Consider the following 21,617-nt stretch of genomic DNA (forward strand, 5'->3'; position numbering starts at 1 on the left):
TAAAAGGAACAATCTAAAAAGCATAATAAAGAAAATAAGTTCATATAATGAAATTCACAAACCTGAATGAAAAAGGCACAGAACGTTTGAGTGAGATTCAGCAGAAGGATAAAGAGAGAAAGACCACTTAGAAAGAGACAAGGAATTCAGCACGGCAATCACAAACCTGATTCAGAAGCATAATGGAGCAGTCATGGGTCATTTCGGCTAGGCTGCAGTTCTGGCTCTGTTGAAAGCAGAGAAGTTGACAAATTCTTATTCTGCCCATTTCATTCTTTCAAAGGTGGAAGAACCAACAAGGGGAACTTCAACTCTTGATCTCATTTTCACAAACAAGGAGAAGTTGGTGGTTAAAGTGGAAAAATATGGGAACCTTAGGAGGAAGAGACTATCTCACTTTGTAATGCTTAGCAGTTAAACAAGGGAGAAAAGAAAGGGGGAGAAAAGGGAGAAGGAGGGAAAGAGAGAAAGGAAATGCAGCAGAGGTTCGGGGACAGTTGCTTTGAAGAGTTCAAAGAAAAAAGAGAAGGAGGATCTCACAGTCTAAAATTCTACAGGGGAAGATGGCCCAGAAGGGATGGAAAACTTTCAAGAATAAATTTCTAATACAAACATGAGATTAAAAAAAACGAAAAGGAAGAACTATCTAAAGGAAACTCACTGACCCATAGAAGAACAATGGCCTTTTCTCATTGTTCATTCTTCTTGACTTCTTTGACTTCGTGGCTCACCCTTTTCTCCCTGACCCTCTCTCTTCTCTCTAGGTTTTTGGTGTACTGCTGTCTGCTGGTCTTCCCCCTACTTATCTGGCTGCTCTTCAGTCTCATCTACTGGATCTTCATCCAGTTTGGGTCTGTTGACTGTGGGTATTCCCCAAAGGTTTTGTCATGGGTCCTCTTTCCCCCTACATACTATTTCATTTCATGACTTCATCAGCTCCCATGAATTCAATTATAATGCTTTCCCTCTAAGATCATTTGTACACAGTTGTTTGCATATTGTTTTCCTCATTACACTATGAACTCCCTGACAGCAGGCACTGCTCTTGCCTTCCTTTGTATCCCAAGAGCTTAGCATAATGCCTAAAAAACATAGCAGACATTTAATTAAATGCTTGTTGACTTGATTAGAACATAACTGAGAATGAATACAAAACAGGGTTATTGAATGACTATCAGGAATATTAAATCACAGAATGACCTGAAGTTGATTATGAATGCCAATGTCAGAAGATTCTTTTTTTTTAGCTATTCAGGGATCAAAATGAAGACAGAACTCTTTGGTATGGATACACCAATAAAAATAGGCAACACAAAGGTTACTCAGCTTTTAATTTACCTTGGTTTTCTCTAACAAGGAGAATAACGTTCAGAATGGAAAGAATAGGACAAAAACAACTATGGGAGATTTCAAACCCAAGATGAGAGGAGATGTTAAGAGAACACTTACCTACACTCAATCAGATACAAAGTATTTATTAAGCACCATTAAAATATAGATGAAATAATTCCCAAAATGCTTAAAAACTGGCAAACATGACTATGAATTGTCAACAATCTTTTATAAGTTATGCTGTAAGTTTTTAGATCAACAAATATAAACCCAATTTTCAAAAAGTGGATACCAAGCTAATGAACTTGATTGATTCCTGGGAAAATTCTAGAATATATCATTACAAGGTTAGAAAGGAAACAGATGATCACTGAGAGCCACTGGACTCCATCAAAAACAAGTCAAGGCAGGCCATCCTGATTACCATTTCTGGTGGAGTCAATATGCCAATGGATAAATGGAATGCCATAGATCTAGTATACCTGGATTTCAGCAAAACATTTGAAAAAGTCTTCAGTATCATTATCATGAAAAATATGGATTAAACGCAGGCCAGACCATAGTACAGCTGAGTGACTGCACACAAAAAATAAATCATTAACAGGCTATGGTCAACTTGGAAGGAAAGTTTTAATAAGAATTTATCCTTGATCTTGGGCTGTTCAGCACAGCATGAATGAATGAATTTGTACCTACCATGGTACTATATGCTAGGCCCTGGAGAAACAAATACAAAAGTTCCTGACTATAAGGAGCTTACAATCTAACAGAGAGATATTTAAGGAAGTAGAAACTAGAGAAGGGAGTTCCCCTCTGGAAAATCACAGGGATTATAAATGGAGCCATAGGTTAGTTAACAACCATGCCCATAGAACAACAAAAGGCAGAAGGAGGGCTGGGTGCGGTGGAAGAAGTACAATTAGGCAGCAAGGCAAAGGGTAAGAAGCTGACTGAGTAGATTCTGAGTTCTTGGTAGATGATTAAATGGGATCCAAAGCATGGTCTGGACTGGCTACATATAGTAGGTTACATGAGTTTTTACTGATTCACCCTACAATCTGGAGAGTCAAGTCCCAGGGTCAAGTGCCAAAGCTAATTGTCCTAGAGTGGAGGAGTTTGGTCCACGGAGAACGGGTCCTAAAGGTCTCTCTTTCTGGTGGTCAGATCAGATGGTAAACTGCTCTTTGCTGGGTAGATTCTGGTTTCCTAGTAGATAGCCAGACATTCTTACCAAAAACTTGGATAAAGGCATAGGTAGTATTCTTAGATTTTCATGCATGAAGCTAGGAAGGGAGAAGAGGAAGGGAAGTAGAGGGGAAAGGAAGGAAGAGAGAGGGAGGAAAGAAGGGAGGGAGAGAGGGAAGGAAGGAAGGAAGGAAGGTAGGTAGATAGGAAGGAAGGGAGGAAACATTTATTAAGTACCTATTATGTGTCACGCGCTGTGCTAAGCACTTTGTAAGTATTATTATCTCATTTGATCTTCACAACACTGGGACATGCTAGTGCTATCCCCATTTTATAGTTAAGGAAACTAAAGCAGAGGTGAAGTGATTTGGCCAGGATCAAACAGCTAGTTTGTGTCTGAGACTGAATTTGAGCTCAGATCTTCCTGACTCCAGGCCCAGTGCTCTGTCTACTGAATGACCCAGTTGCCTCTAAGATAGGATATATAACATATCAGAAAAAAGATTCAGGTGCCAAAAAAGATATTGACATGCTAGCACAATGAACTAAATGAATGGATCTGGTGAAATATGAATCCTTTAATACGTGATTCAAAAAACAAAATGGCATAAGTTCAAGAGACAGGGCTGGATACCAGTTTATGTGGGGGGAAAATGTAGAGATTTTAGCAGAACATAAGATCAATAATCAGATCTAAAGTGATCTAATATTCAGTAAGAGAGATATAGCATTCAGAAGGAGGGGTGACAGGCCCACTGTTTGTCATCATTACCGTTCAGTTGTTTTTTAATCCTGTCCAATTTTCCAACTCTTGGCAAAGATACTGGACTGGTTTGCCATTTCCTTCTCCAGCTCATTTCATGGATGAGGAAAATAAGGCAAACAGAGCTACATGACTTACCCAGGGTCACACAACTTGTCTGAAGCCAAATCTGAACTCAGGACTTTCTGGCTTCCCTGCACTATCTAGTTGTCTAGGACACCTCAGACCCTACCTAAGATATCTATTGTGAACTAAAGGTCATGCCATAATATGAGAATTATTTGAAAGAATTGGAGATGTTGAGGGTGGAGAAGACTTAGAGCAGTGGTTCTCAAGCTTTTTGGTCTCAAAGTCCCCTAATTGTTAAAAATTATTAAGGGCATCCTCCAAAGAGCTTTTGTCTATGAGTTATATCTATTGATATTTCCAGTATTGGAAATTAAAATGGCTTAGTATTATTGGGAAAATAGTTTGGACTTCACCTAATCTCTGAAAGGATTTTGAGGACCCCCAAAGATCTCCAAACCACACTTCGAGAACTGCTTAGCAGAAAACATGATAGGATTCTTTTTTATTTTTTAAGACAAGGTCTCCTTATCTTCTTGTTCAGGCTAGACAAGTCCTATCAGTCATATTATAGATCAAAATTCCCAAACTCAAGCAATCTAGAAACTTCAGCCTCCCCGGTAGGGAGGATTGTAAGTATGCATCATTATAACTGGCACGTGATAGAGTCTTATGTGGAAGACTGGTAGCCAGTGTAGAAAGGCAGATTTCAGTGTAATGAAAAGAAAAACTTTCTAACAATTAACACTGTCCAAAAACATATTAAAACTCCACAGGAAGTAATAGGAGATTTGCCTTCCCTGGAAGCCTTCAGAAGAAAGCTAGACTGACAACTTGTCAGAGATGTTACAAAGGGAATGCCTTTAAAATCAAGAGATGAACTAGATTAGTGATTCTTAACCCGTGCCCAGAGATACTCAAAAGATCTGTGGATAGATTTCAGGCGGCCCATGAAATTATGGGGAAACAATTCTATCTTTTCCCAGGTTGTCAAAACCAAAAAAAACCTTGGACAATGAATACTGTGGTCCCAACACTAGAGAAGCGTTAAATCAAATGTTTTATTTATTATCAACAAACAAATACACAAAATAAGATCTCATATTCTCTATACATCTTAATGTGTGACTTTGAGGACACAGTCTCCTTTAGAAAAAAAAAATCACCTAAGAAAGGCCTTCCTTCATGTTTTTCATCAAATCCATTTTTTAAGTTTGCATAATAAACTTTAATAATTTAAAACTGCACTAAAACTTCTGGGATACCCTTTACATATAAAGATTTTATAGAGATGAGAAACTAGGCCTAGGGGCTAATAGTTACTGATATCTTCTGAACTGCTTCTTGCATACTATCCGTGATCTTTTCCATTCTTCTGGAATCTTCCTTCCTATCAGATATCTTTAAAAGTAATCATTAAATCTGTTCTGCTTGACTACACATATTTTTAACTGGGGTTTTGTTTTTCTTGTTTTCTCAATTGAGAGGAAGGAAGGAGAGAGGATGGGAGGAGAAAATGTGATTCTGAAAATAAAATTTTCATTTTTTTAAAGTAAGCATCTATGTAATTTGGCACTTTCAGCAATGATTTCTTCCAACTCTCCCAAATTAATCTCTTTTTTTTAACGGTCTTTTTTTTTTTTTGGATAGGACCTGTGATTTTATTGGTGCACAGAACTTTCTGAAAGGAAGCTTCCTATATCAATCCAGACTGAAAACTGATCTGCAATTTAGAGACTGCTTGGGTCACTGGGAGGTTTAAGTGCTTTGCCTGAAGTCAGACAGTGAGTCTCTGTCAGAGGCAAGACTTGAGGAGGTCTTTCTGCTTCTGAGGAATCTAGCTTTTTATTATGCCACGCTGTGACACCTACTGAGGTATAGTATCCAAAAGTACTATACTTCATGATCATAAAAGATTGCTATGAAATGGTGGCAAATGTGGACTATTTGGAATCTATTCATTGTCCTTTCTGCTTCCTCTCTAAAGGCAATCAAAAAGACTGTCGTGGTTGAGTTGTTTCAGTCATGCCCAACTCTGTGACCCCATTTGGGGTTTTCTTGGAAAAGATACTGTAGTGCTTTGCCATTTCCTTCTTCAGATCATTTTATAGATGAGGAAACTGAAGCAAACAGGGTTAAGTGACTTTTCCAGGGTCCCACAGCTAGTAAGTTTCAGAGGCCAGACCAATTCAAGTCCTTCTGCCTCCAGGACCAGTGTTCTATTCACTGACCCTCAGAATGACTAGCTTTAGCCAAATCTCCTAACCAAAGTTCCTGTTACCTCATATTCCCTGCTATTTATTGCTTCTGGCTATTTTGTGAAGCAATATCATCCTTAATTTCCCATCACCTTCCTCTGAAACATTTTGCCAATGAGCTTATACTCTAAGTTTGTGCTGCCTTCCAATGTCATGTACATTGATGGGGGTTATGTCTAGGTTATTTGGTTTCTTTTCTTGTGCCAACTGTTTTACACTGGGTAAATTTTATCTCTAAGAAATGCTTATATTCGAAGACAACATCCTTACTTTTATCTATTTCCTATTTTTCAGGTTCAAGGATTTGTTTGACTGCATCAGGAGGGAGATGTTTCAATTGTACTCAATGTTAAGGGTTGTGTTGTTCAAATGTTTTTTCAGTCATGACCAACTGACTCTTCATGACTCCATTTGGGGTTTTCTTGGCAAAGATACTCGAGTGGTTTACCATTTCATTCTCCAGCTCATTTGACAGGGGAGAGGAAACTAAGCCAAACTGGGTTAAGTGACTTACCCAGGGTCACCTTGCTAAGTAAATGTATGAGGCCAGATCTGAACTCAGGAAGATGTCTTCCCGACTGCAGGCCCAGCACTCTATCTACTGTGTCACCTAGCCGCCCTAATGCTAAGGATATGAAGATGAAGAATGACACCATCCATCCCCTCAAGGAACTTAAATCTGATATCTAACAAATAGGATAAGGCATGTAACATGCATAAATATGACCTGAGGCAAAAATGGTTTATAGGCAAAAGAGAGGTCGAGATAGAGAAACAGAATTAATTTAAGGATGTATCTACCGGAGATTTATTTTTTCCTAAAATAATAATATATTATAAATCTTATAAATTATGTATATTAATATTATAATACAATATATCTTATGTGCATTAATATTGTTATAGCATAATAATATACAATATAATAATATATTCTGAACTTGCCTCACTATTAATTTCAGGAAGATAGAAAAAGCAATAAAGAGAACTGCTATTTGAGATCAGATTCTGACCAATAAGAATCTAGTTACCAAGGTAAAATTATAGAAGCCTTAAAAAAAAGTGATCACAACACTTCAGATTTCATAATATATATAAAAAAGGGGGAATTCCAGGCTTGGACTGATGAGTACGTGAGATTTTAGAAATAGCAAACTTCAAATAATTTTGAAAAAGAACAGGAAGGAAAAGACTCTTCAGGGGAAGCCAGCTCATAAGGTACTTAAACATAAATAATTCTGAGCATGATGAAAAGAGGAAGCTGTGTAGGGACTGGTTTGGCTGCACAAAGAGTACAGCTGCCCATCAGTCACCTAACATCTTCCATTATCTCCTCTTTTACAGTTTCTGATGAAGACATGGCCCTTCAGCAAGCCCAACATCTCTACTTGTATACTAGATCCTAACCCTTCCCTATGGTCCAGTCAAATGTCCCCACAAATATGGTCCACTCTCACCGCCATCTTCAATCTCTCTCTAGCAACTGGCTCATTCCCTGCTGACTGTAATACTCTTTCTCCAAGTTTTTAAAAATCAAGAAAAAAGTAGGATTTGGAAAAGGGTATTTTAAATTACACTTAAATGTCTATTAAAGTTTATGGAGAATTGCAAATGGTCAGTACATAAACTACATAGAAAATAAACGAACCACTATTCAGCATATTCTTGCTATAGTATCAAAACTAAGAAACCCATTCTAAATTCCATTGCTGCCTAAAGGGAAAAATAGGACTTATTTTTCTCAAAACAGGAATTAATGTTAATAGCATGTTAATAAAAAAACTAGAAGCTAGTAGAGTATGGGGGTAGGAGGAAAAGGGAGGTGATAATGTGAGCAAAGAGCCTCAAGTTCTTTAACGCCTCAATCTATTGGGACAATGTTACATTCAGAAACACCCTGCTTCCCCTGATTGTGTCCTCCATCTTTAAAAAAAACTCTCACACATCCCTTCAAAGTCCTGTTCCAAAACTCTCCTTTCCAGGGCTAACCTCAGAAAAAGCTATCTACATTCCTTATCTGCACTTTCTCTCACTTTACTCATCTCCTAACTTCTTACAAACTGGCTTTTGACCTCGTCACTCAAAAGAAGCTCTTCTTTCCAAGGTTAATTGGACCTTGGATATTAATTGGATGTCTTAATTGACATCTCTGATGGCCTCTTCTCCACCTTCGTTGTCTTAGACAGTATTTGGCAGCCGCTCGCTTCTCTTCAATATAGTTTTCTCTCTAAGTTATCGTGACACATGCTCTCTTGGGTCTCCTCCTCTCTGACCAATTGGATCATCATCATCATGCCCCCTAACTATGGCTGCTGTCCAAGGCTTTACCCCCAGATTTTTTCATTTGTTGATCTCATTGGTCCTCATGGATTCAATGGCCATCTCTACTCAGATGATTCCAGTTCCATGTACTCAGTCCTACTCTCTCTCCTGAAATCCAAACCTGCATTACAAACTTCTTGTGGTTGCTCATTTTTTCAGTTGTGTCCTACTCTTGGTTAACCCCATTTGAGGTTTTCTAGACAAAGATACTGGAGTATTTCCTTCAGTTCATTTTACAGATGAGGTAACTGAGGCAGGGGTGCCCAGGGTCACACAGCTAGTAAGTGTCTGAGGCTGGAAATCAACTCAGGAAGAGGGTCTTCCTGACTCCAGACTCTGCACTCCATCCACTGTGCCACCTAGCTGCCCTTACATTACAAACTACTCGTTGGGTAAAAGCAGATCTTCCATGGACATCTCAGACTCAATATTCCTAAAATAGAACTCATTATCTGTCTCCTCCACACTAACCTTACCCCTATCCTAAATTTCCCTATTTCTATCAAGGTAACCACCATTTTCCCAGTTATCCAGCTTCACAACCTTGAAATCACCTTCTTTTCCTCATTCTTACCCATCATGGCAAAGTCTTACCTATTCTACCTCCAAATCTCTCACATCTGTCCCCTTCTCTTCACTCACACCAATACCATACTAATTGAGGCATCCATCACCTCTCTCCTGGACTATTTCAACAGTGCCTTTATCGAGTTGCTCCCTCATAACTCCCCCTTCCTCCAATCCATCCTCCAAACAGCTGCCAAATAAAAAAGATGACTGCATATGAAACTGCAAATCTGTTATGTACAACCTGCTATTCCCTTTAAATATATAATAAAGTTATCATGGAAATTCCTGTTTTTTCTTCCCACCTGCCCTAGGGATGGCTACCACTAGACACATATATGTGTGTATACATAGATATGTAAAATCTTTCTATACATATTTCTATTTATCAGTTCATGCTCTGGATGCAGATAGGGCCTTCCTTCATAGGCCCTTTGTAATTAATTGGGATATTTATAATAATCAAAATGATTTATTTGCTCAAAGTTGTTCTCAAGACAATATTGCTATGACCGTATACAACATTCTCTGGATTCTGCTCATTTTGCTCTTCATAATTTAGTACAAGTCTATGTATGTTTTTCTAAGATGATCAAGCCCATCATTTCTTACAGAACAGAAGTATTCTACCATAATCAAATACCACAACTTGTTCAGCCATTCTCCAAAGGAGAAGCATCCTACCACCAAGAAAGCTTTATAAAAGTTCTTTTCCTTTTTCCTTAATCATCTTTGGAAAGACCTAGTAGAGGTACTGTTAAGTCAAAAGGTACAGGCAGTTTAATAACTCTTTGGGCATAATTCCAGATTGCTCTCCAAAATGGCTGAATCAGTTCCAAGGTGAAACATCTAACACATGGGTCTGACCACGTCACTCCACTTTCAATAAATTCCAGGGGTTCCCTATGACTCCTAGGACCAAATGCAAACTCTCTTGTTTTGAGATTAAAGGCCTTCCCTACCAGGCTCCTATATGTTACTACTCTTCATATATTCTTTGATCTAGTCAAATTGGCATGTTTACTGCTCCCCCTACTTTGCACCCTATCTCCCATCTCTGTCACTCATGCCTTGAACCTATCTTCTTTATTCTCTGTTTCTTAGAATCCCTCAAAGCTCAACTCAAATACCACCTGTACCTGAGGCCTTTCCTTGGCACCCCAGGAAATTATCTTGTATCTGTTTCACATATATTTGCTATACACTTAAAAGTGTACACACTATTTCTCTTGAGAGGGACAATGTAAGTGCCTTCTTGTTTCATTTCTGCCTCTGTATCCCTAGCACAATACCTGGCACACCACAGATATAGTGCTTCTTTACTGATTGAGTAAACAAGATTTGTAAATGACGTACAAAAGGAGGAAGCCAGGGTAAAATGCCCTAGTGATGAACACAAAATGGTCAAATGTGGACTCAGAGTGATAATCCCAAATCTGGAATGCCCAGAATGAGCCAAGGTTTGCAAACAAGAGCTGGGAGCAAGGGGGGGGAGGGGGGGGGGAGTTGTCTTTTATCTGTTTTGGGAGTCAGAGGAAGGTCTCAGCACTGCAGTTTTAATAAGACTATTAATATGCAGGAAGGCATCCAAAGGATGTCTGATGGGCCCAGGAATGTTTAGTTTGGAGAAAAGAAGATTCAGGTTAGATGGACTAACAGCTAAGTATAAGTATCTGAAGGGCCTGCACGTGGAAAAAGGGACTAGACTAGATCTGTGTTTGGCCAAAGATGACAGAACCAGGAATAATGGGTGGAAGATGAAAACAGGTAAATGTGGGATTGATGTCGGGAAAAAAACCTCCTAACAATGAGAGTGTCCCAAAGTGGAACCACTGCCTCCAGAGATATTAGTTTATCCCTCACTGATTAGTTTGCCCCTTCAAGCAAAGGCTGGATGCCCAATTATCGGGGACATTGTAGAGTTTTCTCATTAGATTATGTTTTGGATTTGATAGTCTGTGAAGGCCATTCTAATCCTAATATTTTGTGAGTCTGATTATGATTCACTTCAGCCCCTCTAATTTCGAGATTAAGTGATATATAAAAGTCCCCATTCACAAACCCTACCAATCAATGAAAGAGGAAGAAATGGTTTCTCCTCTTCTCCTTCATTCTCCTGTATTACAGGGGTTCTCTGGGATCTAGCAGAAATTGCTACCAGGAAATAGGGTTCAAATGTGTGCCCTGACATTCAATGAGAGGCCAGGTAATACAGGAGGAAAAAGTCTGGAATTGGAATCCAGTGATTTTTCAGTCATGTCTCTCTGTGACTCTACTGGGGGCTTTCTCGGCACATATACTGGAGTGGTTTGCCGTTTCCTTCTCCAGCATATTTTACAGATGAGGAAACTGAGGTAAACAGAGTTAAGTGACTTGCCCAAGGTCACCCAGATATTAAGTGGCTAGAGTATTCCTGACCCCAGGTCCAATGTTCTATCCACTGCACCACCTTGGAGTCAGAAGACCAAGACTCAAATCCCATCTCTTCTAGGTCCTATCTGTGTGATCCTAGGCAAATCATTTAAACTCCCTGGACCCTAGGTTCCTCACTCAGAAAGTAAGAGGGGTTTGGCTTCCCCTTTGATGACCTCTAAGGTTTCTTCTAGCTCTAAATCTTTGATTCAATATAAACATCCCAAATTCAAGCTCAGGGCATTATCACTGCAGTCTAGCTATCCCAGGACTTAAATAGATGTTTACTGACCACTCTGTGAAGACAAATACCATTGGCTGGTTTTTTTGTTTTTTTAAATGGGAAAATGAATTCTAAGTTCCAAACAACCAATTTACAAACACACTTTCAGAGAACAGTTCATCCATCTGAAGGTTGGTAGATGAATGGGAAGGGAAAAGAGACTGGGGGGAGGGGGCAGAGACTACTGTATTTAGAGAAAGAAAACTGAACTTGAGTCAGAAGAGTCTGGGTTCAAATCCTGCCTCCAACATTTGATAGCTTTATAACCATGGCCAAGTTATTCAATTTCTCTAAACTTCATTTTCTTCATCTGTGAAGTGGGAATAACTGTATCTTACTCACAGGGCTGTTATGTGTATCAAAAGAGATAATGCATATTTATAGATTTACAAACCTTGAAGCAATAGCATGTGTGTGCACACACATACATGTAATAGTTTTAATATATTCAAATGATAGCTTATGTGAGTACATGCATACACATATATGTACACATGTACAGTGTGTGTTTACAATTGTGTGTTTCTGTGCATGTCCATGTATGTACATGCACACATGCTATGATTATTGGTTCTTTGTACACACACACACACATATATCACAGCTCCTATACACACTAAATAGAATTATAAGCATATATGTGTCCCTGTATATGTATATGTAAGTATATAACTGTATGCATACGTGTGTATACATATGTAGGTTTGTCTGTTTCCATGAATGTCTGTGCATGTATATACACAGATACTACAGTTACTGGTTCTCTGTATCCACACACATACATACTAGTTATTATGTTTTATGTAAATTAAAGTGATAGCATTATATACACGTATACATGCCTGTGTGTACATATGTACTTACATGTTTTCTATGTGTACCCATGTATACATATATCTGTTCCTATGCATATCTGTGAATGTACTCACACATATGCTATGATTATTGGTTCCCAGTACCAACACACGCATATAATAGCTACTATGAAATTATATATTAAAGACATAGCATGTATATGCATACAATGTCTCTGTATGTATATATATGCATATATATGTATACATGTCTCTGTGTGTATGTGTGGATAGGTACATGGCCCTGTGCATGGCTGTAGTATGTACATACATATGATGTGATTGTCATCTTTCTGTTCATTGGTATCCCTTGCTCTTGAAGAGGACCAAAATGGCATCACTATGTTCAAGTCAAGTTTCAACGTGTCTGACTATGGATGATCAGACCAATATGAGCTCGGAAATCTCTACCACAGGTCAGGCGCCAATAGTCCATGCGAACATTTGGGGTGAATTCTCTAAACTTGCACATGTTGCATTTCCTTTGAGCTGTTTCAATTCTGCTTTGCTCATAGAGCACAGCACCTTCTCTGATGTGGGCATGCCATGCTGAGCAGTCCTGTGCCAGTGTCTTCCATGTTGCACAGTCAAATCCAGAGTTTTTGAGACAGACCTTGAAAGTGTCCTTGTATGGCTTCTTCTGACCACCATGTGATCACCTGCCCCAGGTGAGTTCTCCATAAAATAGTCTTATTGGCAAGCGTACATTTTGCATTCCAACAGTGGCCAGCCCATCAGAGTTGCACTGAATGCTTGGCAATTTAGTTTGAGTAAGGACTTCAGTGTCCAGCACTTTATCCTGCCAGGTGATCTTCAGAACCTTCCTAAGACAATTCAAATGGAAGCAATTCAGTTTCCTGGCATGATGCTGGTATTGTCCAGGTTTTATGGGCACACGAGGTCAGCAAAACAGCTCTGTAGACCTTCAGTTTGGTGATCAGTTCAGTTCTTTTCCCTCCCACACTTTCCTTTGGAGCCTCCTGAACACTGAGCTAGCTCTGACAATGATAATGAGGTCAACCTGGAAAGTATACTGTCAAGGTAAGTGAACTTATCCATAGTACTCAAAACTTCTCCATTTGCTGTAACTGATGGTTCCTCATATGGAAGGTGTGGTACTGGCTGATGGAGCACCTGTGCTTCCTTGGTGTTAATTATTAGGCCAAAATTAACACATCCAGCAGAGAATTGATCCATACTTTGTTGCATCTCAGGTTCAGAGGCTGCACTGAGTGCACAATCATCTGCAAACAGACAATCATGCACCAACACTCCCTCCACTTTGGTCTTGGTTTGCAGCCTTTTCAAGTTGAATTTGCCATCTGTGCCATAACTGACCTTGATGCCATATTCATCCTCATTGAAGGCTTTTGACAACATGGCTGAAAATATAATGCTAAAAAGCATGGGAGCAAGCACATAGGCGTGTTTCACTCCACTGGTGACTGGGAAATCAGCTCTCTGTACTCACATTTGGTTGCTATTTCCATGGCTCCCAAAGATCTTTATTGTGCTAATGCAAGGATTATTGATGTGGACTTTGGCCTCAGTGCCTTTTCTTCCAACAGAGTCATCTTTCACAAGGCAGAATTGAGTAGTGGCCACTCATTTCCACCCTTTTTACCACTGTCCCCAAGTATCTCTCCTGAGACAATATATGCTCCTTACTACTTAGTTTTTTGCCTTTACATCCTCAGCATCTAGCACAGTGCCTGGCACAGAACAGGTATTTAATAAATGCTGGTTAACTGATCATCCAAGATTTTTAAATGTCATGTATAAAAGGAAGAAGCATAGACTAACTGAATCAGTGACACAAAAGGCCAAACAAGTAGACAATTTTTATGTGTTCCTGCAAAGGGCTATCAGCACTGACAAAGTTATAGGTACTATCGCAAGCAGATTCCCCAACCCAACTCTACTTTATCAAAGCATCTATATTTATATAAGAATTTATCATTACAAATAATAACTGGAATTTATCTAGGGACAAATGAGATTATGTAAATGAGATGTTTTGTGAAGTGCTTAGCGTAGTGCCTGACACTGTGTTTAGTCAATATTTAATAGTCAGTATTTAATTGGTAGTTAATAGTCAGTGTTCAATAAATGCTTGCTCCCTCCTGCCCTCCATAGTTTACAAAGCACTGTGCTCATATCACCTCATTTGCTCCTCACAACAATCCTGTAAGATTCATTTGTTAGATATTATTATCCCCATTTTCAGGTAGCTAGGTGGGGTAGTAGAGAGAGCACAGGGCCTGGAGTCAAAAAGACCAGAGTTCAAATGTGATCTCAGATACTCACTATGTGACACTAGACAAGTCACTTAACCCCTGCCGGCATAAAACTGGAGAAGGAAATAGCAAACCACTCCAGTATCTTTGCCAAGAAAACTTCAAGAATGGTTGGTCCACAGGGTCACAAAGAGTCAGACAGGACTGAATAGCAACCAAATCCCCAATTTTGCAGATGAGAAAAATGATACAGAGACGTGAAAGTGATTTGTCCAAGGGATCACATAGTTAAGAAGGAGCTGAACTAATAAACAAATCCCCAGGCTTCCTGACATCAATTCTAATGCTTTTCAGTCATTCCTTCCCAAAACCAATAAACAATACAGCAAATCTCATTAATGTGTGAGGTAAAAATGATAACTAATGGTAGGCTTGAAATATTGATTTTGAATACAGACATAGACAGACAGACAGATAGATAGACAGATAGATATATTTCAAGGCTAAGAAGCAAACTGAAATCATCAGGGTTGGAAATGTAGCTTCTAATATCTGGAATATTTTAGAACCTCCTGGGTGAGATCCACAGTCACTCAGGCTCAGTTTAGACCTACTGCTCTTCTATACAAGGCGTTAATGGTAAGTTCTGTAGTTCATTGCTTAAGTTATTAGAAACAAAAGCTACTTTGGAAACACATGACCACTCTCTGAAGAAACGTACTGCTACACACATACAAACACAAGGATCTAAAGACTAATCCAACCAATTCTTCTAGGAATATATGAGTGTTTCCTACTTAGTAAATGAGTTGAAGAAAATAAAAAGCAAAATAAACAATAAAATAAATAAATAAACACAAGTCACAGAAGTCAATTTCTGAGGAAAAATAAGAAAGTTAGCTCTTTGGGTATGTCAATCAATCAGTATTTATTAAGTTCCTACTATGTTCCAAGTGCTACACTAAGAGCTGGATATATTTATATGCACTTTCCCTCTTTTAATGATTTCCTATTTAAACCTAGACATATCAGCTTCATGCCAAAAAAGTACATTGAGTCCACCTGAATTGCGTTAGCAAGATTCAGAAGATCACCCAGAAAGGTAAGGTACCAGACACTGAGGTCCTTTCTCCATATGAACTGCCAAGCATTCAAACGAGAGTGCAACTCCAATGGGCTGGCCACATTTAAATGCCAAACATATGTTTGCCTAAAAGACTAGCTTATGGAGAACTCTCACAGGGCAAATATTCATGCGGTGGTCAGAAGAAGCCGTACAAGGACACTCTGAAAGTCTCTCTAAAGAACTTTGGAATCAATTGTGAGACATGGGAGACACTGGCACAGGGCCTCCCACATGGTGTGCCCACATCATTTGGTCTATGAGCAAAGCAGATCTGTAGTAGTTCAAATGAAATGAGATGCATAAATTTAGAGACATCTCCGCTCCAGAGGTTCATATGGACTATTTGTGCGTGACCTGTGATAGAGCCTTCTGAGCTTGTATAGGTCTGATCAGCCAGAGTACATCACACCAACCCCAACATCATGATATCACTGGTCCTCTTCAAAAATGATGAATAAATAGCAAGTTTGCTGTGTGTGTGTGTGTATATATGTATGTATGTGTATATATGTATGTAAGTATGTATGTATATATATGTATGTATTTGCTCCTTGAGGGCAGGGACTGTCTTTTGCCTCTTTTTGTAATGGCAGCACTTGCCACTGGGACCTGGCACAAAGTAGGTGCTTCATAAATACTTACTGAAGGAATGAATGACAAGTCTTATTTACAAAATAAACAATATTGACGTATTTACTTCACAAAGAACTATCAAGGCATCATGCACGGAGAGCTAGCCTGGAAAACAGAGGTTCAAGTCCAACCTCTGGCACCTACTGTGTGTTCCTGGACCAGTCATTTACACATCTCTCTAAGACTGTAAATTGCAGAGGAGGTGCTCTCCTGCCTTGGTAGGGGGAGTTCTTTTAACATTAAAAGCCCAGGCCCTCTCTCTCTTCCTATCCCTCTGTCAAATCTACAGCTCTGCATTCTTAATTCTTATCCTTAAATATCTTATTATTTAGAGTCATTAAAGAAGAGACTTTAAGAGATCAACTATTCCAATCCCTTTATTTTACAGATGAGGAAAGTGAGACCCTTCAAGATTCACTGACTTGCCCTGGGTCCCACTGGTGGAAAAGCCAAACCCAGATCATCTTTCTCTAAAACTAGCCCACTCTTCCTGCAAAACCATACTCCTAAAATAAACCCCAGAAATCATATAATCAACCCAAACTGTATCTTTTTTTCTTTTTCTTTTTAAAAATCTCACTAGATTGTTTTAAAACTTCCAAGTAGTAACCGTTTGGGGGTGTCAATAGGACATATGCACAACCACATCTACAGATCAATTCTTTAGGCTGAAATAAAAAAAAAAAGCATGAAATCTACTCCATCCTGGGCCAAACTGAAAGAGTTCTAACATGTTAATCAGCCAAGCCCTCCTTCCTTAAGTCCTTCTCTGCCTACCTAGGAGGGGTTCTCAAAGGCAAAGCCAATGCTACCTAACTGCAGAGGCTATGCATGTGAGCCTGGCAATGAACCCCAGGTCTGTTGTCAGAGGACCAGCCTAGATAGATTCAGAGAGGCCCATCATCAACCAGTGGTTTGCTCCAGAGTAGTACATTTTTCACCTACAGCAATTCTCAAAAACATCAGACTAAAATGCATCTGGGAGGGAAATGAATTGTGTCCGTGGAGGAACTAGCCCCACTGACAAAAATCACAGATCTTTGAAATATTATGTCATTTAAAGCAAAGTATCGCATTATTTAGGGCATATAAAAGGCCTGGAGCAAATTCCAAGTTAAGAAAAGGAAAAGATTCATTGTGATAAGTTGAGGTCCTTCAGATGCTTCCGTTTATCCATGAAATTATGCTAACTGTATCAATGCCTATGACAATTTATATAGGGCCCACGATGTGCCAAGTAATTGTGCTTATTAGCACTTTCATGATTATTATGTCATTGGAGCTTCACAACAACCTTTAAGGTAGATGCTATTACTACCCCCATTTTACAGATGAGGAAACTGTGGCAAAGAGGTTAAGTAACTTGCCAAGTGTCATGCAGTTAACAAATGTCTAAGGTTGAATTTGATTTCAGGTCTTCCTGACTCCAGGACCAGAACTCTATGCACTAGACCACCTAGCTGCTCCTATATGAATACCGAAATCTCCCAGAGGAGATTGCTAATCACTAAAAAAGGGTGACCCAACTTATCACATAGGAAGAGTCAAGTGGATGAAAAATGTCTACTGCCTAGATTATGATATGCAAGTGAGCAGACAATCTGAAGAAAAGTTCCCTACGATGAATTAGAAAAGAGTCACAAAGGATAGACACGCATGGATCGTTTGTGATGAGAATCATTTGAGAATACATAGATAAGATCAAGATGGAAGATCCACTGGAGTAGTTGGGTAAGCAGTGGTACTTAAATCATTCAATTAATAATAACTGTGTTTGCCATCTTAGAATTGAGAAGTACATTTGCTCTTTTTTTGTTTTTTCTTTGTCATGGTTCCTCTCAGTTCTAATTCTTTCTTACAACATGACTAATGTGGAAATATGTTTAATATAAATGTATACATAGAGCCTTTATCAGACTGGATGCCGTCTTGGGGTTGGAGGAGGGGAAAGAAGGGGAGAAAATTTGGAACTCAAAATCTTATGGAAGTGAATGTTTAAAAATAAATAAATAAATAAATTTTAAAAAGAGAATTAGTACTTTAGTCTACTCATTTGAGATACCATTCATTCTCTCTCAAAGAAGTCACAGAAAAATGATTCCTTCCTTTCTCTCAATAAATTTTCCAATGGAAACCAGAAGAATTCAAAGCCATATCATTGATTGTTCTTCTGAAATACAGTCATTTCAATAATGTGTAGAATCTATTATATATTTTTCTTTAAAAAGCAAATGGTATAAAATGGTGGTTCAAGCTTTTACTGAGAAACTTCTTTTGTGTCCTGCTGTGTATATGAAATGCTCTTTTTTTGGTGTTTAAGTTTTGGAAAAAAGTTGAGGCTTTTTGTTTTATTTCATTTTGCTTAATAAAAGTTGTCGTTTCAAGCTTCTAAATACTTAGCATATACTAAAGGTTTTAGTTGTGATAGTTTCAAGCAGGCTCAACCTCCATTGAGATTTATTGTCAGATTTGCTCAAGATCACACCACTAGATCACAGACACTTTTCTCAGATGCCTCACTTATCTAGAATGATCAGGGAATCATGAGGGTGTTTCCTCAGTCTGTTTAACAATGAAACCAGAGGTGTAGTTCTAGCCTCTGGCACTAGAAAGGAACTGGAAAGTCTAGATAAGATATTCTTCCTGATAATTACTAGTGCACACTATTTTTAAACCTTTTTTGATGGAAATATTCCATCTTAGTGAGCATTCTGAATATCATTTCACTCTCTTGACAACTCAGCTTATTTCATGCACAGCATTTTTACTACTCCTCATAAGTAGCCCTCTCTCCTGCCACTGCACTAGCTGTTCCCCATACTGGGATGCATTTCTTCCTCTTAGGATCCTTAGTGCCACTGCCAGCATCCCAAGATGATCTTCTAGATGAAAACTTGCCTAATTTCATCCAGTTCCTAGTATGCCCCCTACCCACACAAAATTAATTTTTATGTATATTTGCATTTATTTTATATATTGCTGTTCAGTTGTCTTTAATTTTTCATGACCCATGGAATATGCTGCCTGTGGGGTTTTCTTGGTAAAAACACTGGAATGGTTTGCTGTTTCATTCTCCAGTGGATTAAGGCAAAGAGAGGTTAAGTGATTTACCCAGGGTCACACAGCTACAGGGCCTGAGGCTAGATTTGAACTCAGGTCTTCCTCACTCCAGGCCAAGCACTCCATCCATTGCAACACCTAGCTGCATTCCTCCTTGGATTAAACGTCTCCAACTTATTACAGGGTTCTGCTGAGGGTACTAATGCGCACTACCTTCCCCCAGTAATGCCTTTAAGAACTACTGAACCATGTGGCATAATATTTAAGTGTGCAGGGTCCATAAGAAAGGCACTATGAATAAGAAACAATTTATTTTTTCAATACTGCATAGTATTACACTGTAAAAAAGTGTCAGATTTTAGATTCAAATCCTGGCCCTGATTCTTTTTAGCTCTGTGATCTCAGTCACTTTATCTCATTGTTCCTGCTCTGCAAAAAAAGATGATAAATCTTGCCCTATTTATTTCAGAGTCCTTGGGAAGGAAGTGCTTTGTAAATTTTACATGGTAAATATTATATAGTAATCCACATGCTTATCTCCCTTGACATAGCAGATTAAATTCTCAAAAGGTACGTTTGTGCAAATCAAATTTGCTCAAGTCATTTCAAGTGCACAAGAAAATCTGGCTATCTAAAGAGGAATCTTTCTGCAAAGTGAAATTTTGTCTGTATGTAAATCCAGATATCCACACACAGTGTAAACCCAGTTTCTCAGGTGTTGGTCAGACTGATAACAACCACCACCTCTCAGGTTAGTCCCAAGTTAAGATGTAAAAATATCCCAAATCCAAATTCATTTTACTCCTTTTAAAAAGACAGCAATTCAGTAGACTTGAAATGCAAGCAGTCATGGGAACAAAAACCATTTTTGGTTGCACAGATATACTAGTGTCTTAAAAAATACTTAAGACTGCGGGCATTTCTAAAGAACTGCTTTGCTATCCCTGAAATGTAAAAGAGTGTTGAATTTCCCTAATTAGACTTTTCCCAGACAAACAGTTCCTTATGAGCAAACAGGCCAGGAATTCTGTGCCAAAGCTGAGCTCTGAAGAAAAGCCACCTGAGCCCTCCCCCACTGCTCCCACATCAGCAGCTGACTCACAGCTCTTTCTTCCTCTGGCAAATCTCCCCAGCTTCCATTCAGTCCTTCAAAAACGTGGGGAGCTAGAGTCTTTTATTAATTCATTTGGAGTTCTTCCTCCCAAGAAAAACCAGTTTATTCTTAGAAATGCTGCCATCATCCTCCCTCCTAGAACTTTGGGGGCTAACAATATTTCTAAAAAATCAGGTATTTCATTATTTAAAAAAAAACCCACACTCATCCAGGAGAAACATGTCTACTCTAAAATCCTGCCAAATAAAACTAAGAAAAACCAGGCTTCCAAAAAGCTACCGAACGACGTGCCAATGGCTAAGCCTCTAAAGGGTTAACTAGCAGGAAGTGTCCGCGATAAAATGCTGGGAGCCGAAAGCGGACGGAAGGGGAGAAGCCCAGCTCATGACCGCAGCCTGAGTCCTCTGCAGGGGGCTCCGCGGAGCCTGCCTGCTTCCCGTTTCCGTCCCCGCATCTGCGACCTGGTCATTTCTCAACGAAGACCGCCTTGCCTTCGGGGCATTGTTCGTCTCCAAATCAGGAAGTGAGCCAAGGCGTCCAAGGCTGCGCAACCCAGCCTGCCCATCTCCTGCACAGCTGAGGACCGAGCGTCCGCCAGGGAAGCCATGCCCAGCCCCCACTCCATCCCATCCCACCCCCCGGCCAGCCCCGCCCCCATCTCCCACCCGGCCCCGCCCCCAGCCCTGCCGGCCAGCCCCGCCCCCAGCCCCCGCCCGGCCCCGCCCCCAGCCCTGCCGGCCAGCCCCGCCCCCAGCCCCCACCCGGCCCCGCCCCCAGCCCCCACCCCTGCCGGCCAGCCCCGCCCCCGCGCCCCCACCCCCCACCCCCGGACCGGGGCTCCACTGGGCCCAGCCCCGCTGGGCGGGGGGGTGCCGGCCGGGACACTCCAGCTGGGCCGGCACACGGCCCGGGCACCTGCACGCTTCCCCTGTCCCTACAACGAGCGGACCCCGCTCTTCCTAACCGTGCACGGGGGCACCCAGGGACGGGAGGGGAAAACGGGCAGAAAGGGAAAAAGTCCAAACCCGAGCAGGTGGTGGAAGCGAGGCCTCTTACCTGCGGTGCAGCATCGCTCAGCGCAGCCCGGACTGAGAGAGCATCCTTTCTCCGCGGCTACGGCTGCCAACGCAGTGACGTCATGGGAGGCAGCGCGGCGGGGCCACGTGACGCGGTCCCGCGCCCCGAGCGTCCCTCGAGGAGCGCGGGGAGCGACGGGCGGCGGGTCCTCCCGCACGGGGGAGGCTGCGGGCTCTGCCTCTGGGCTGGCGGGGCGTCGGCCTCGCTCCGAGCTTTCTGGGCCGTGGGCTGAGACCTGCTGGATCCCTCTGGTGTGTCTGCACGCAGCCGTGTGCCACGTGGAACGGAAGGAGGAAAAAACAGTTATTTCTGAGACCCTAAACTTAAG

General features: G+C 40.4%; 1 protein-coding gene across 2 annotated transcripts in view; it reads right to left on the reverse strand.

Annotated features, from left to right (window-relative positions):
- Positions 1 to 21,396, reverse strand: part of CLCN4 (chloride voltage-gated channel 4) — a 95,612-nt gene extending 74,216 nt beyond the window's left edge. The window contains exons 1-2 of one of the 2 annotated variants that reach the window (XM_072614392.1): positions 21,269 to 21,396; positions 167 to 226 (exon numbers count right to left, since the gene is read on the reverse strand). The gene's annotated coding sequence lies outside the window, so the exon portion shown is untranslated. The remainder of the gene's footprint in view (positions 1 to 166; positions 227 to 21,268) is intronic. The other variant, XM_072614393.1, reaches the window with a different exon arrangement.
- Positions 21,397 to 21,617: the final 221 nt, after the last annotated feature.

Source organism: Notamacropus eugenii, chromosome 5 (assembly GCF_028372415.1).
Source record: "Notamacropus eugenii isolate mMacEug1 chromosome 5, mMacEug1.pri_v2, whole genome shotgun sequence".
NCBI lineage: Eukaryota > Metazoa > Chordata > Mammalia > Diprotodontia > Macropodidae > Notamacropus > Notamacropus eugenii.